The sequence below is a fragment of the Vulpes vulpes genome, chromosome 4, assembly GCF_048418805.1.
Source record: "Vulpes vulpes isolate BD-2025 chromosome 4, VulVul3, whole genome shotgun sequence".
In the NCBI taxonomy this organism is placed as follows: domain Eukaryota; kingdom Metazoa; phylum Chordata; class Mammalia; order Carnivora; family Canidae; genus Vulpes; species Vulpes vulpes.
This window is the reverse complement of record NC_132783.1, coordinates 113,215,880-113,229,692: the sequence shown is the minus strand read 5'-3', so window position 1 is coordinate 113,229,692 and position 13,813 is coordinate 113,215,880.

Below are 13,813 nucleotides of genomic sequence, written 5' to 3'. Positions count from 1 at the left end.
CTGGGATTGAGTCCCACGTTGGGCTCCCTGGATGGATCCTGCTTCTCCCTCTGCCTATGTCTCTGTGCCTCTCTCTCTCTCTCCTTCATGAATAAATAAATAAAATCTTAAAAAAAAATTCTAGAAAGATCTAGCCCAGTTTGCAACTAAATATATCTCAATCCTCTTTGTAATAATCCATTGGATGCCACTGAAAGCACTTAATCCAAAGACTAAAGCACATTTCTTGGGTTTTTAATATTGGAGGACCTTCTGCAATGGTTTTCCCTTCCTAGGATTTTTTTATACTCTGTCTCTCCCTCTCTGAGTTAGCATCTGGGAGTCAGGCCTGTTACTGATGGTGCTTACACTATGTAACACGGCCACCAAAACCTTGCCCTCATAACTTACAGTGTGAGTAAGAGTTAACCAGGTAGAGGCAGAAGTGTGTGCTAAAAGAACAAAATAGGCAAAGGCCAAGGGGTAAAAAGGACATGATGCAGTGGAGGGACTGGCAGAAATTCATTCTGACTGCTGTAGAGAACAGAGAAGGTTGGTGAGAGATGGGGCTGAAGGTGCATAGTAGGTGTGGGCGGCTCATGAGGGATTGTCTCCAAGGCACAGTAAGGAATTTCAACTTTATTCCAAGAGTATCAGGGAGCCATTGAAGGGCAGAATAATGCATTTAAATAGTAAAAATGTCACTTGTCTTTCCATGAAAGCGTAACTGTTAGAGCCAGGTAGCTGTTTTCCATATAAGAGCCAATGGGACATAAAGACTGATTAAAGAAGCCAAGGTTAGAGGCACCATCTGTGTTTGCAAACAAAATGGGAGCTCTCGCAACTGCGGTGTGTTTGACTGCCTCGACACCATTTCAATACATGTAGGAAGAAACAATTGAAACCTCACTTGCCCTGCTTTTGTCAGTCTCACCTCTATAAACACCGCAGTCTTGTTTTCATTGGCTTCTCTCCTTCAGCTCTGAGACCTGAGTGAAAGGGCACTGCTGTCTGGGCTCTTTTCACTGTCCATCAGTGTTTTGATTAAAGTCACTCAGAGACCCTTTAATTTAAGTAGAACAGATTGAAGTCTTGACTAACCGGGTCCAAGTTTTCAAGGGGCAGGAGTGAACCATTTCTGCTGGATTCATGCACTACTTCTCCTCTCTGAAGAAGGGAAGAATACAATTTTCTACTGAAATTACGCCTGATTGCTGATCATCACACCACTGCCTGGTGGACCCATTCCTCCCTTGCTTTATGTGCCTGAAGGTTGTGTGTTGTCAGAAGGAAGTAGGCAGCTGAGGAGAAGGCCAGGTTTACCGCTGATGCCTAAAATCTCAGCTGAGTAAATTGAAAATCCTGAATTACTTAGGAGTCTGCAGGCATAGCTCAGGACGAGGCTATAGGTTTGGGGGCTCATTAGTGCCCTCCACTCTTCCTAAAACAAGAGGGTAGGAAAAAGTTTTTCAAGTTCAAATTGTAATTTCACTTTTATGTGCCTTTCCCTTTTTTGCTTACTATCCTCAGATATTGCAAGACAAATATATAGATAAATGAGGGACAGAACAATTTATTGTCAACTATCTCTTGAGATGATATGGGAAGAGAGATATAATAGGAGAGATTTTAAAACTCCTTAATTTCCACATGTTTGAAGATTTTCTTGTCTTTCTGTTACTGGTTTCTAGTTTGATTTCATTATGGTAAGAGAATATAGTCTGTGATTTAAATTCTTTTTTTTCCTAAGGTTTGTTTTATGTCCCAGGATATGGTCTGTCTTGGAGAATATTCCATGGGCATTGAAAAGAAAGTATATTATATTTGTGGCAAACATAGCATAATGTATAAACTTGTCAAATCACTCAGTTGTACACCTGAAACAAATGTAACATTGTCAACTATAATCAAATAAAAAATCATTAAAAGAAAGGGCCAGTGATTACTGATGATGCTCTAGGTAAAAGCCCCAATTCAATAACCTCTTGAGCCTCATTTTCTTTCCTTTTTAGTTTAAAGTCAATTAGTCAACATATAGTACCTCATTAATTTCAGGTGTAGAGTTCAATAATTCATCAGTTGTGTGTAACATCCAGTGCTCATTCTCCTTTTGGAGGCATCTCCCAAACCACAACACCAAGCAACCTGTGACATAAAGTCAAAATCCTTGCTTTGGAAAGGATCTTTGAAGTCATCTACTCTGATTTTTATCTTCTACCCGAATTTCTTAGATAATTGACTGTAATATTACAACTCAAACTAATATAATAATTTCAACCAAAAGAAAAAAAGAGTACTCTCATTGGGCGGAAGGTTCTATATATGTCAATTAAATCTTGTTCGTATTGTTAAATTCTTCTGCGTCCTTGATGTCTTCTGCCTAATACTTCTATTCACTGTTAAGAGTAGGATGTAGAGGTCCTAGCTATGATGACGTATTTGTCCATTTCTTCTTTCAACTGATTCAGGTTTTGCTTCATGTTTTTGCAATCCTCTTGTTTAGCATTGCTATGTCTTCTTGGTGGGTTGATCTTTTAATCATTATATAATATCCCTCTGTATATCTTGTAATTTTTATGCCCTGAAGTCTACTTTGCCTTATATTAAATATAGTCCCTTCTGCTTTAAAAAACATTTTCCTGATTTTTCCCCCTCCTTTCACTTTCAGCTTACCTATGTCATTATGTTTGAAGTGAGTTTTAGACAGCACAATTGGGTCATGAATTTTTATCCATTCTGTCAATCTTTGTCTTTGAATTAATGTACTCAGATCATTTGCAGTTAAAGCAATGCTTGATATGTTAAGGTGCAGGTATTCGTTTTATATGTTTTCTGTTTGTTTTCACTGGTTTCTGTTGTTGTTGTTGATTTGTTTCTCTTAATTTCTTGTGGTTTACTTGAACATACTACTGGAAGATCTTACCAGTGAAATAAGGCAAGAAAAAGAAATAAAAGCCTAGTGAATTGGTAAGGAAAAAACTAAAACTATCCCTTCCTGCAGATGACATAATTATGATAATACCCAAGGCTGGTAGGGAGGTAGAAAAACTGGATTACTTAGACATTGTTGGTGAGAATGTAAAAATGGCACAGTCATTCTAGAAAATAGTCTGTCAGTTTCCTTCAAAACTAAAAATGGACTTAGATTATGATTCAGCAATCACACTTGTGCACATTTATCCTAGAGAGAATAAAGCTATGTTTACAAGGAAATTGGCCGTGCATGTTCATGGCAGCACTATTCATCCAAAACTTGAAAACTACCAAGTAATCTCTAAGTGATGAAAAATTAAACTATGGTTTATCCATACTGTGGAGAATGTATCAGAATAAAAAGAAATGGGTTATAGATATGCACAACAACTCAACATGCCTTGGATGAACCTTGCAGGAATTATGCTGAATGAAAAAGCCAATTACAAAAGGCTGCAAACTGTATGATTCCATTTATATAACATTCTCAAAATAACAAAATTAGATAGAAAAAAGATTAGTCCTTGCCAGAAGTGAAGGGTGGGAGAAAGGGGTGTGGCTACAAAGATATAGCACAAAAGGAATGTTGTGGTGAGTATATCTTGATTTTAATAGTTGTTACATAGAAGTGCCTGAGTGGCTCAGTGGTTGAGCATCTGCCTTTGGCTCAGGTCATAATCCCGGGGTCCTGGGATCGAGTCCCACATTGAGTCCTGAATCGTGCTCCCCCCAGGGAGCCTCCTTCTCCCTCTGCCTGTGTCTCTGCCTCTCTATGTCTCTCATGAATAAATAAATAAAATCTTAAAAAAAATAGTTGTTACACAAAGCCGCACATGTGACAAAATTATGTAGAACTACACACACATAAATGACTACATGTATCTGAATAAGGACAATTGGTTACATAAGGTATTAACATTGGCAGAGACTGGATGAAAGGTACGCTGCTCTGTCATGACTTTTTTCTTTGCAACTTGCTGTGATTCTATAACTATTTCAAAATAAAAAGTTAAAAGATATTTAGCTTTGAATATATAAATATTCATACACATGTGTGTGAAAACACTTCAGTTATTTTCTTCTCAGTTCCTTACCTTTATCAGGCCACCTGGGGTTGCATATGGATTCTAGGAACTAAAATGAGGGGAAATGATCCCTTTTAGAGTGGTCTAGAATCCAATTTTAAACATATAATGAGCCTAGGTGGCTCAGTCGGTTAAGCATCCTATTCTTGATTTCAGCTCAGCTTATGAGATTGAGAGCCCTACGGCTCCATGCTGGACGTGGAGCCTACTTAAGATTCTCTCTCTCTCTCTCTCTCTCTCTCTGTATGTCTTTCCCTCATCATGCTCCCTCTCTCTAAAAAAAAAAAAAAAAGAAAAAAGAAAAAAAGATTCTTTCTGTCCTTCTCTCTGACCCTTTCCCCCACTCTCGCTCTCCACTCACTCACTCACTCTCATAAAAAAGAAGATATGCTGAGTGAGAGTGGTTAGTTAAAAAGCTGAGAAGGTGAAGTTGAGACAATTTGTGAAAATACTAGTGTAGTGTGATGCTTCCTAAATTTTAAGGTGCATTAAAGGGGAGCTTAATGGACCTCATTCTGAGAGATTCTCATTCCGGTCTCTGTGGGGTATGTATCAGAAATCTGTGTTTTAAATAAACACAGGTAATTCTGATGTCTGTGGTTCTCCAATCATATAGAACTACACCCATGCAGTAGATTAGTATCCTTTTAGAGTAAGTATAAGCTGGTACTCAAAAATTAATTTTGATGTTATTGTTATCACCATTGTTATAAACATTATCATTAATGGTACTGGCACATAGTAGGTATATCCTCAATAAAAATTTCATCCTCAGAGACAATATGTTGGTAGTGTCACACAGAGATATATCTAACATGGTATCATTTAGTACCATCAGGGCTTTGACAAGTTGGGTTTGATGTTATAGACACATGTGGAGCCTTCTCAAGGATTGTCCCTGGGGAGGATGGTGTGAGAGGCTTGAATCTGGGATATTGGTCAAGGCAAACAGGAAAGTGTCACTGCCTTAGGCCCAGTGGAAAGTGCATTTAGATAACTCACTGTTAAATGATTGACAAGTGGTGGATTGGGCAGTGAAACTTCTCGAGGGAAATCTCTAAAAGGGCCCCAAATTTTGGAGAATTAGGAAGATATTAGAAATAATGACGTTAATTTTATGTCATGAGGGGAGTGTTCTCATATATTCATTCATCAAACATTTCTCAAGGTATACTATGTGGAAAATAATGGGTGATGTATTGGGGGTATGTTGGCGAGAAAACAAATGTCATTCTGCCCTTGTGGCATTCATAATTGAATGAAGAAGACAGACACTGAAAGAATTGCATGCGTGATAAACATTACAAAACAAGATTGAAGATACCCTGGAAGTATATAAGAAGGGGAAGTTACTTTGGGGGGCTGGTAGGGACATTATGTTAGCTGATATGATTAGGAGAGGGCTTGGCCAGGGCAGAATTGGGACAGAGTATTAGCAGATGAATGAATATATTGTATCAGAAAGCCTCAGAGGAAAGGGAGCCTGGGATTTTGAGGAGGTGGAGAAGTTCATCACTTCATCATGGGTGTGAGACAGATTATGATGTAGATTACAAGGGCAGGTGAACAGCAAGTAAAGGCAGAGCCTGTAGGGCGGTGTCTGGTCCATAGCACACAATGTCTGCCTTTGGTATTGATGTTTTTATTATTAATCCTGGGGTTATTTAGGAATCATTGAGAGTTTAAAGCAGGGGAATGACTTGATAAGATTTTTGTTTTAGGTTGCTTAAAGTTACTTCTTTTTTTAAATTTATTTTTAAAAGATTATTTATTTGAGAGAGGGGGAGAGAGAGGGAGTGAACATGCAAGGGGGAGGGGCAGAGGGAGAGGAAGAGAGAGAATCTTAAGCAGACTCTATGCTTGGTATGGAGTCAAATGTGGGGCTTGATCCCAGGACACTGAGATCATGACCTGAGTCGAAATCAAGAGTTGGCCACTTAACCGACTGTGACATCCAAGTGCTTCTAAAGTTACTTCCTGAGGACTATAACCTAGTGATGTCCTGAGAAGTGGAGAGACAGAGAAACTCTGTTGTTTCTCTGCATTCCAAGAATATTGTAGGTGATTCTGGAGGTGGAGTAGATCCCCCCTTTTCTCATGCACTAGTATTCTAAGTCCAGGAAGCCTGATACGGATCCTGTCATTGACCTTGCAGTAAAGTTTTTTTTTTTTTTTTTTTGAGATTAGTTCCTGATCTAGAGAGTTTTATTTGATCCTTCTCATTGGAAGAAGAAATCCACAAATGAGTTCCCCTATGGATCTATGGAAGGAAGGACTTGGGCCAATCTGTCAGTAATTGTACTTATTGTCCACCTGGCATCACAGGTTTGAATCTGGACCATGGGCTGTCTACTGTGTGACCAGGGTACCCCGCAATCTTTGCAGTGCTCTGGTTCCTTACAGAGGTGAGGCATATGGTGCCCATTAGAGGATATCACTAAGCAGTATCCTTAAAGGCCTAGAAGACATCATTGTACATAACATTGTGTCCGTCTAGCTTATGGTGTTTTACACCAGAAACAGTAGATCTAAAACTCCATGCCTTCTTATATAAAAGCAAATGAATGTGATAAGTCAGGAGAGGCCATCATTCCAGTAAGTCAGGGATGCCTTCTAACATAGGGATTTTTATTCTATGGGACAGATAACTTATGGGTTTCCCAGAGTGTGTCTGTTTGGAAAATAGAATAACTATTAGGGCAAATATGGGGGAAATATTTTAGAAGAATAGAATAAACCTAAGGGGAGGAGTAAACATGAGAATATGACAGATGTTTATTCTAAGTCATAAAAACAAATTGACTTGAATAAAACCAAGGTGGTAAGCTAAAGAGTGATGCAGAGAAACCCAATGTTTCTTTGAAGTATGTGCCATCCAAACCACAAAGTAAATAATGATGGTAGGAGTCTGACTAAATGCTCTGTATGAGTCTAGTTTTACACAGTGTTCATTTTCTTTTTAGGGTGGCTATAATCCCTTTATAATAGAAACCGAGAAGTGAGAGCTTATGTGGCCAGCCATATTCTCTCAGGCTGTCTTTCATGTTTCTGATGACCAGCAGCCTTTGCCTGTCTTGGCAAGACCCTTCATGCCATCACCTGGCAAACCCCAGAGTAGGAGCAACTGTGCCAGACTGGCCTCTGCTGAGCTTTCAGGCCAAACTGCAGGTGTACAAAACTGTCTGAAGCATGACCTTATGCCAGGGCAAAAGAGGTAGCTGCCAATCTTTAGTTTGACCCTATTGTTGCACTTTTCTTAGATGATTGAAGCTGCCAAGCCTGCACAATGAGGCAAATGTATTGCTTTCATCAATCAAAAAAATTGTTGTTACTAATTTTATGTGTCACATTGGCTAAGCCACATTGCCCCAGATATTTGGTCAAACTTTATTCTGGATATTTCTGTGAAGGTGTTTTTTTTTTTTTTTTGACATGAACTAAACATTTAAATTAGTGGACTTTGAGTAAAATAGGTTATGCTTCATAACATGGGTGAGTTTTATCCAATTAGTTTATCCAATAGTTTTATCCAATTAAGGTCTTAATAGAACAAAGACTGACCATCTCCGAGCAAGAATAAATTCTGCCATGGGGTGCCTGGGTGGCTCAGCTGGTTAAGTGTCTGATTTTGGCTCAGGTTGTGATCCTGGGGTCCTGAGGAAAGGCCCCACATCAGGTTTCCTGCTAAGCAGGGAGTCCTCTTCTCCTTCTCCCTCTGTCCCTCCCCACCACTGCTTGTGCTCTCACTCTTTCTCTCAAATAAATAGACAGATAGATAGATACATAGATACATAGATAGATACAATCTTTAAAAAGAAGGAATTCTTCCAGCAGACTACCTTTAGACTTAAATTGCAACTTTTCCTTGAGTTTTCAGCTTGCTGGTCTCTGGACTCACCTGTTAACAGTGTCAAATAGAGTCAGTGAGGTATGGCCCAGGAGTTAAGGGACATGTGATTTGGATGCAGGGAAGACAAGTTTTGAGTCCAGCTCCTTTGTCTACTACCTGTATCATCTTGAATAGCTATACTTCCCTAAGTCTTAGTATTCATTTTTGTAAAGACAGAGATAACAATAGAACATACTTATACTTATTAAGAGTATTTTAGCTGCAAGCGATGGAATGCAACTCAAAAGGGCTCAAGCCAGTCAGTGCTTCTGAAACCTTAATGAGCATACAAATCATCTAGGAATCCTTTTTGAATGTAGATTTCGATTCAGTAGGTCTGAGGCAAAAAAAAAAAAAAAAAAAAAAAAAAAAAAAAAGTAGAGAAGGACACTTGTTTAAGTTTTTGTTTGTCTTTTGGCTTCAGATACAGCTGGATCAGGTGTTTATATAACATTTTCCAGAATTTCTCTCTTGGACTTTTAGGTTCTGCCTTCCTCTTTGTTGGCTTCCCAGGCTCCTAGAATTGATAAGAATTACATCTTATCAGTTTAAAGAATCACAGAGAAGGTAGACCAGTAGTTCCAGAAAAAGTTTTTTCATAGATTTGGCTTTGTTTGCTTTCATGTGGATCATGGTTCACTCCAAAATCAGTCACAATCTTCAGGTGAACACAGTTCTCTCCTCTACCTCAAGCCAAAGCCAAACTCTGTAGCTTTGAGGCATTCTGTTACTACTGGCTAACTGAGCCAGGCTTTGGGAAAAACATGTTGGATCTTTGAAGCCACAGCTTTGGATCTAGTCTGCACAGTGAGATATTTTGCTTATTAAGTGGTTCCCATTAATGAAGTGTTTCCTGGGAGGTCTCCACAACTATCTTTTTTTTCCTAATTGAAAGTTTTAATTAAATTTGAATTAGACAATGTGACTATAAAACGGGAGAAATAAAATAGGACAAATAAAGGAAAACCTACAGGGGAAATTGATCTAGGAAAATGCACAATGGGCAGGCTTATGTGGGTGTGTTGAGATTAGATGGCTCATCTGTGAGAGGCACCTTGGCTCCTTACTATACATAAATGACCTTCTCCAATGAACAGAATGGCATCTTAATGGCTTCAAAGGCTTAATGCACCTCCCCAAGTTATTCTTTGATGATTAGTAGGTCCACTGAGTATAATGTACTTCCCCATATACACAGACTAAATGACTAGAAGATAAGAATGTATAGTTATTAAACTTTAAACCAACTTAATATTTATATCATGAACTTCTGCTTTTTCATAATGTGATTTCCAACAGTCTTAATTTTAGAGACTATGAACACCCCCAGCTCATTGTTCAAGGGCCTCCCTTCCAGAAATATAAATGATGGGATAATGACCTCAGTCACCTGAACATGTTGGCAAGATCTTGGCTCAGTTACAATTTCAGGAGGCTTAGCTAAAGGAAGCTCATTATGGGTACCAATGATTGGATTTTTAAGATTTTTCATTATGACTCATAGCACCACACATCAGTCACTGTGAGTCAGAATGAATAGCAAAAGCAAACATGTTCAACATTCATCAAGCCAGTGTATTTGTTTCCTGGACTTTTGGAGAACAGTTCCTGGGTGCTAAGTCAACCATGTTGAGTGCTGATTCAGAGAGAATGACTGGTCTACTTGGCAAGGCCAGTTTTATCCTTTTATTGCCAATCACCCAGAAGAGTGTTTGGAAGTCATTGGCAACATTTATTTTCCTTGATGGATTCATTTAGCTCTGGCAAGAGAAAATGTTTTTGTGTTGCTTGTGGTTGTAGTCTAGAGCTCTAAGGGTGTGCAAGTAATTCCAAAATAGTCCTTTAGAAGTATCTGATCGTATTGGGTCAGTTTTAGATATTAAAATGAAGACAAGGGTTTTTATTTGCCCTTGGAGTTTCATAAAAAGGGTAAAAAATGTAGTTATTCCACTAAAATGCATTTATTTACCCAACAAATACTTATTAAGTGACTTTTATATGGTGGTTATGGCTAGGCACAGAGAATACCATGCTATGATAAAATTGTACATAGAAGATTACTCCTCATGGAGTAATTTAATCTATGTTTTGTGAGAATCAGATTTAAAAAATACACATATCTAGAATTTCTAATTGTGATAAATACAATGAAGCAAATGAATGGGGGCATTGAGAAAAGATAAGAGAAACATAAATGCCTTATGTCCTAAAGAAATATTAATGATTCCCTCTTCAATCCATGTTCAAGTGAATAAAAGCCTCAGGCAATCAAGGTACTTTGGACATAGAATTACTCAACATTTGTTGGATTGTATGAAAATTTTGAATTATTATTTAATAATCATATAAATCACCAAAATGGATTAAAAAGGTCAAGTGTGTTTTAGAAATTGAAGTAAATATTTCCACTTAAAGTAATCCAATCAAAAATGAAATTTGTTCTGCCTCTAGGCTTGTTAAATGTAATTTAAATACCTTTGATATGTGGGTAAGCATTATTTTTGTGTATTTGAAGAACTAAATCTGAGTTTCTTAACATTGGTTCAATAGTTTCTACCTTCCCATATTTAGTGTTTATGTTCTATAAGCCTGTAATTTGTTATAACCATCACCATCATAACACCATGTATTTAGCAAAAAATTATTGAGCAATGTATTGGTTATCTCAAGCTGCCATAACAGAACAACACACTGGGTAGCTGAAACACAGAAATTAATTTTTTTTCATAGTTTTGGAGGCTAGAAATCCAAGATCAAGTGCTGAAAGGGTTGATTTTTGGTGAGATCTTTCTTCCAGGCTTATTGATGGCTGTCTTCTTGATCTGTTCTCATATGGTGACTAGTCTGTGCAAGCACAGAGAGGGAGTGAGCTCTGGTATCTCTTCTTCATGTAGGAACCTCAGTCCTACTGAATTGGGGTTTCACCCTTATGATTTCATTGGATTTTAATTACCTCCTCAAAGGCCCTATTGCTAAATATAGTCATATTGGGGTTAGAGTCACAATATGTGAATTTGAGGGAAAGTAATTGAGTCCATTATAAGCACCTAGAATGGGGCCAACTTTATGGTAGGCATTAATATACAGTGGTGAATCAAGCACCATCTCTCCCTTCTTGGAGTTTCCAGTTTAGCTAGGTGAGTACACAGTAAACGGATAACTGCATGAATATTTCATTTCTATTCTACCGAGTACATCTTAGGGAAAGAACAGATTGCATGCAAAGACCAAAGATAGCACTTCTCTAGAAACTTTGGGGTTAACATTAAGGTTACAAAGAATAATGCTATGAATAGGTTCCTAATTTGAAGTCTTGGAACAGATTATATGTGGTGGACAAAGAAAGATAATGAGCTACAAAAATGGAAATTTAGAGGTTTTTTTTTCTTTTTAAAGAACACTACATCTCACATTGGGAAGTGCTAAATTTAATATAAAAATTCATGAGTGAAGGGGTTCCTTTTATAATAATTGTTATGGCCAAAGGAACAGATGTTAGAGTGCTTTCTCCTTACTTATTTCAAGCCAGTCATTCGGCTACCAAAATCCAGTCTTTGCTAAGAGAAACCATATGAAAGACGATTGAACAATTGAGCAATTGCCTAGGTGTTTTAGGCTGTTAGGTAATTTAGATATTTCCACTTCCTAAAACATCTCCAAACCCCTAGTCTTTCCCACATACCAGAAGCATATGTGTTTTCTTGTTGTAGTTTTGTTTAAAGATTTATTTATTAGAGAAAGAGAAAGATAGAGGGTGGGAGGGGCAGGGGAGAGGGAAAAGAGAGAGAAAGAATCCTGAGAAGACTCCCTGCTGAGCATGGAGCTTGCCGAGGGGCTCAGTTCCGTGATCCTGAGATCATGGCTCGAGCTGAAATCAAGAGTCAGACGCCCAACAAACTGAGCCACTCAGGTGCCCCCAGAAGCACAGCTTTTTATTATTATTTTTTCTATTAGATACCTTTGCTAATTCTTCTTTTGGTGTACTGAGACCATAATCACAAACTGTACACGGACTTTGCATGTAATCACAAGCTATTCCAAGCCCATAAAATGCATTTGTGTTACTCAGCTGGTCTTGCATTCCCAGAGGAACCACAGAGCCAGGACCCAGAAGCACTGATAAAACAGTTCTGTTGTTATCCTCAGAGCTCTCTTGGAAAATACCATAGCTGTAATTCCTCCAAATCTGGGAAGTCTAGTTAGTAGAGTATAACTCCCTGATGTACATTTCCAGGTTGATGATCAAAACAACAAAGATTGAGGTCTCCATTCTCATTGTACCCTCTTTTACAATGATCACAGATTCAATCTTGAACCAGAATCAAAAAGGAAAAAACTGAGGAGGTCACAAAAGCATGTTCTCAATTGAAATCAAATAACAAAATAACTAGAAGAGAGAGGTAGGGAGAGGTAAGGAGGAAGAATCCCTGAAGAAAATATTAAACATGAAGCATCTGTGCTGTGATGGGCTAACTCATTAGGGCTCCATCCCTAGAGTGGATCCAGTGCCCCACCTGTATCCTGTTTCCTCATAATCCCACTCTCTCTGCAGTACTCCCTTGCTATCTGAACATCATTCTCATTTATTTTACATGGCATACATTTCCATGTCTTAAAAGCATTGAATAGTTAATTTACCTTAAATGATAAAATCAGACAAGAATGGAGACTATTACAATGTGCCAAATACCTGGTTTTATTAGATCCTGATATCAGGCCAGATCTTCATCAGATCTATTTAACTGAAGACACTAAATATTTCAGGTGAAAAAAAGAGGTTCTTGTGTACCTCTTCCCCCTGTTTTTTTTTTCCTTCAAATCCCTAACATGAGTAATTACTATTGTAGATTCAATGTTTATTGCCCATATTGTTATGGTTTTGCTGCACTTAGATATCCCTAAATATTACATAATATTGCTTTGCAGATTTTAAAACTTTATATAAATGGTATCATTCCATATATATCCTTCTAAATGTACTTCAATACCTTTTTCAATTTTCCTCTTGATAAAAATTAAGGCTGCTTCAAATTTTTTGCTATAATGAATTTCAATAACCAACCTTTGGTGCCTTTTCACTCCCATACATATGAAAGTATATCTTTTGAGTATATATCTAAGACAACATATTCATTTCTTTGCCCTACCACAACAAATTATCACAGTGGGTTGACTTAACATAATTTTTTCACTTATAGTTCTGTAGTGCAGAGGCCCTAAAGATGGTAGTCACATCCTCTATTTGGAGGACATTTCAGTTCTTGCCTTTTCCAGCTGTTGGAGACTGTTGGTACTTCTTGGCCTGTGGGGCTGCTCACTCCCATCTCTACCTCTGACACATGGCCTTCTCTGTGTCTCTGCTCTTCTGGTTTTCTCTTTTTATAAGAACATTTTTCATTAAATTTTTGGCCCACTTGGATAATCCAAGATGATTTGATTCTGAAATCCTTAAGTTACATATGCAAAAACCCTTTCCCTAAATAGTCACATTCACAGTTCCAGGTAGATGAATCATTTGGGGGCACCATTCAACCCACTACAGTTTCCAATCTTAACATTATTGACGTTTTGAGACAGATAATTCTTTAGGGGTAAGAATGACCTGTGCATTATAGGATGGTTAGCAGTATTCCTAGCCTCTGCTCATTACATTGCAGTAGTATCCCTCTCCTCCTCCTTCCCTGCCCCTGCACAATTCCACATGTGCAAGCAAAAATGTCTCTAGACATTGCCAAATATTTCCTGGGGAGTTAACAACCCCTCTTCTTGTCTACTATAAAGTTGTTGGATTGTAGGGTCTGAGCATTTTCAACTTTACTGATGTCATCAGTGGTTGTCCAAAGTCAGTAGCAATTTAAACTTTTATGAACAGTATGTGAAAGTTCCT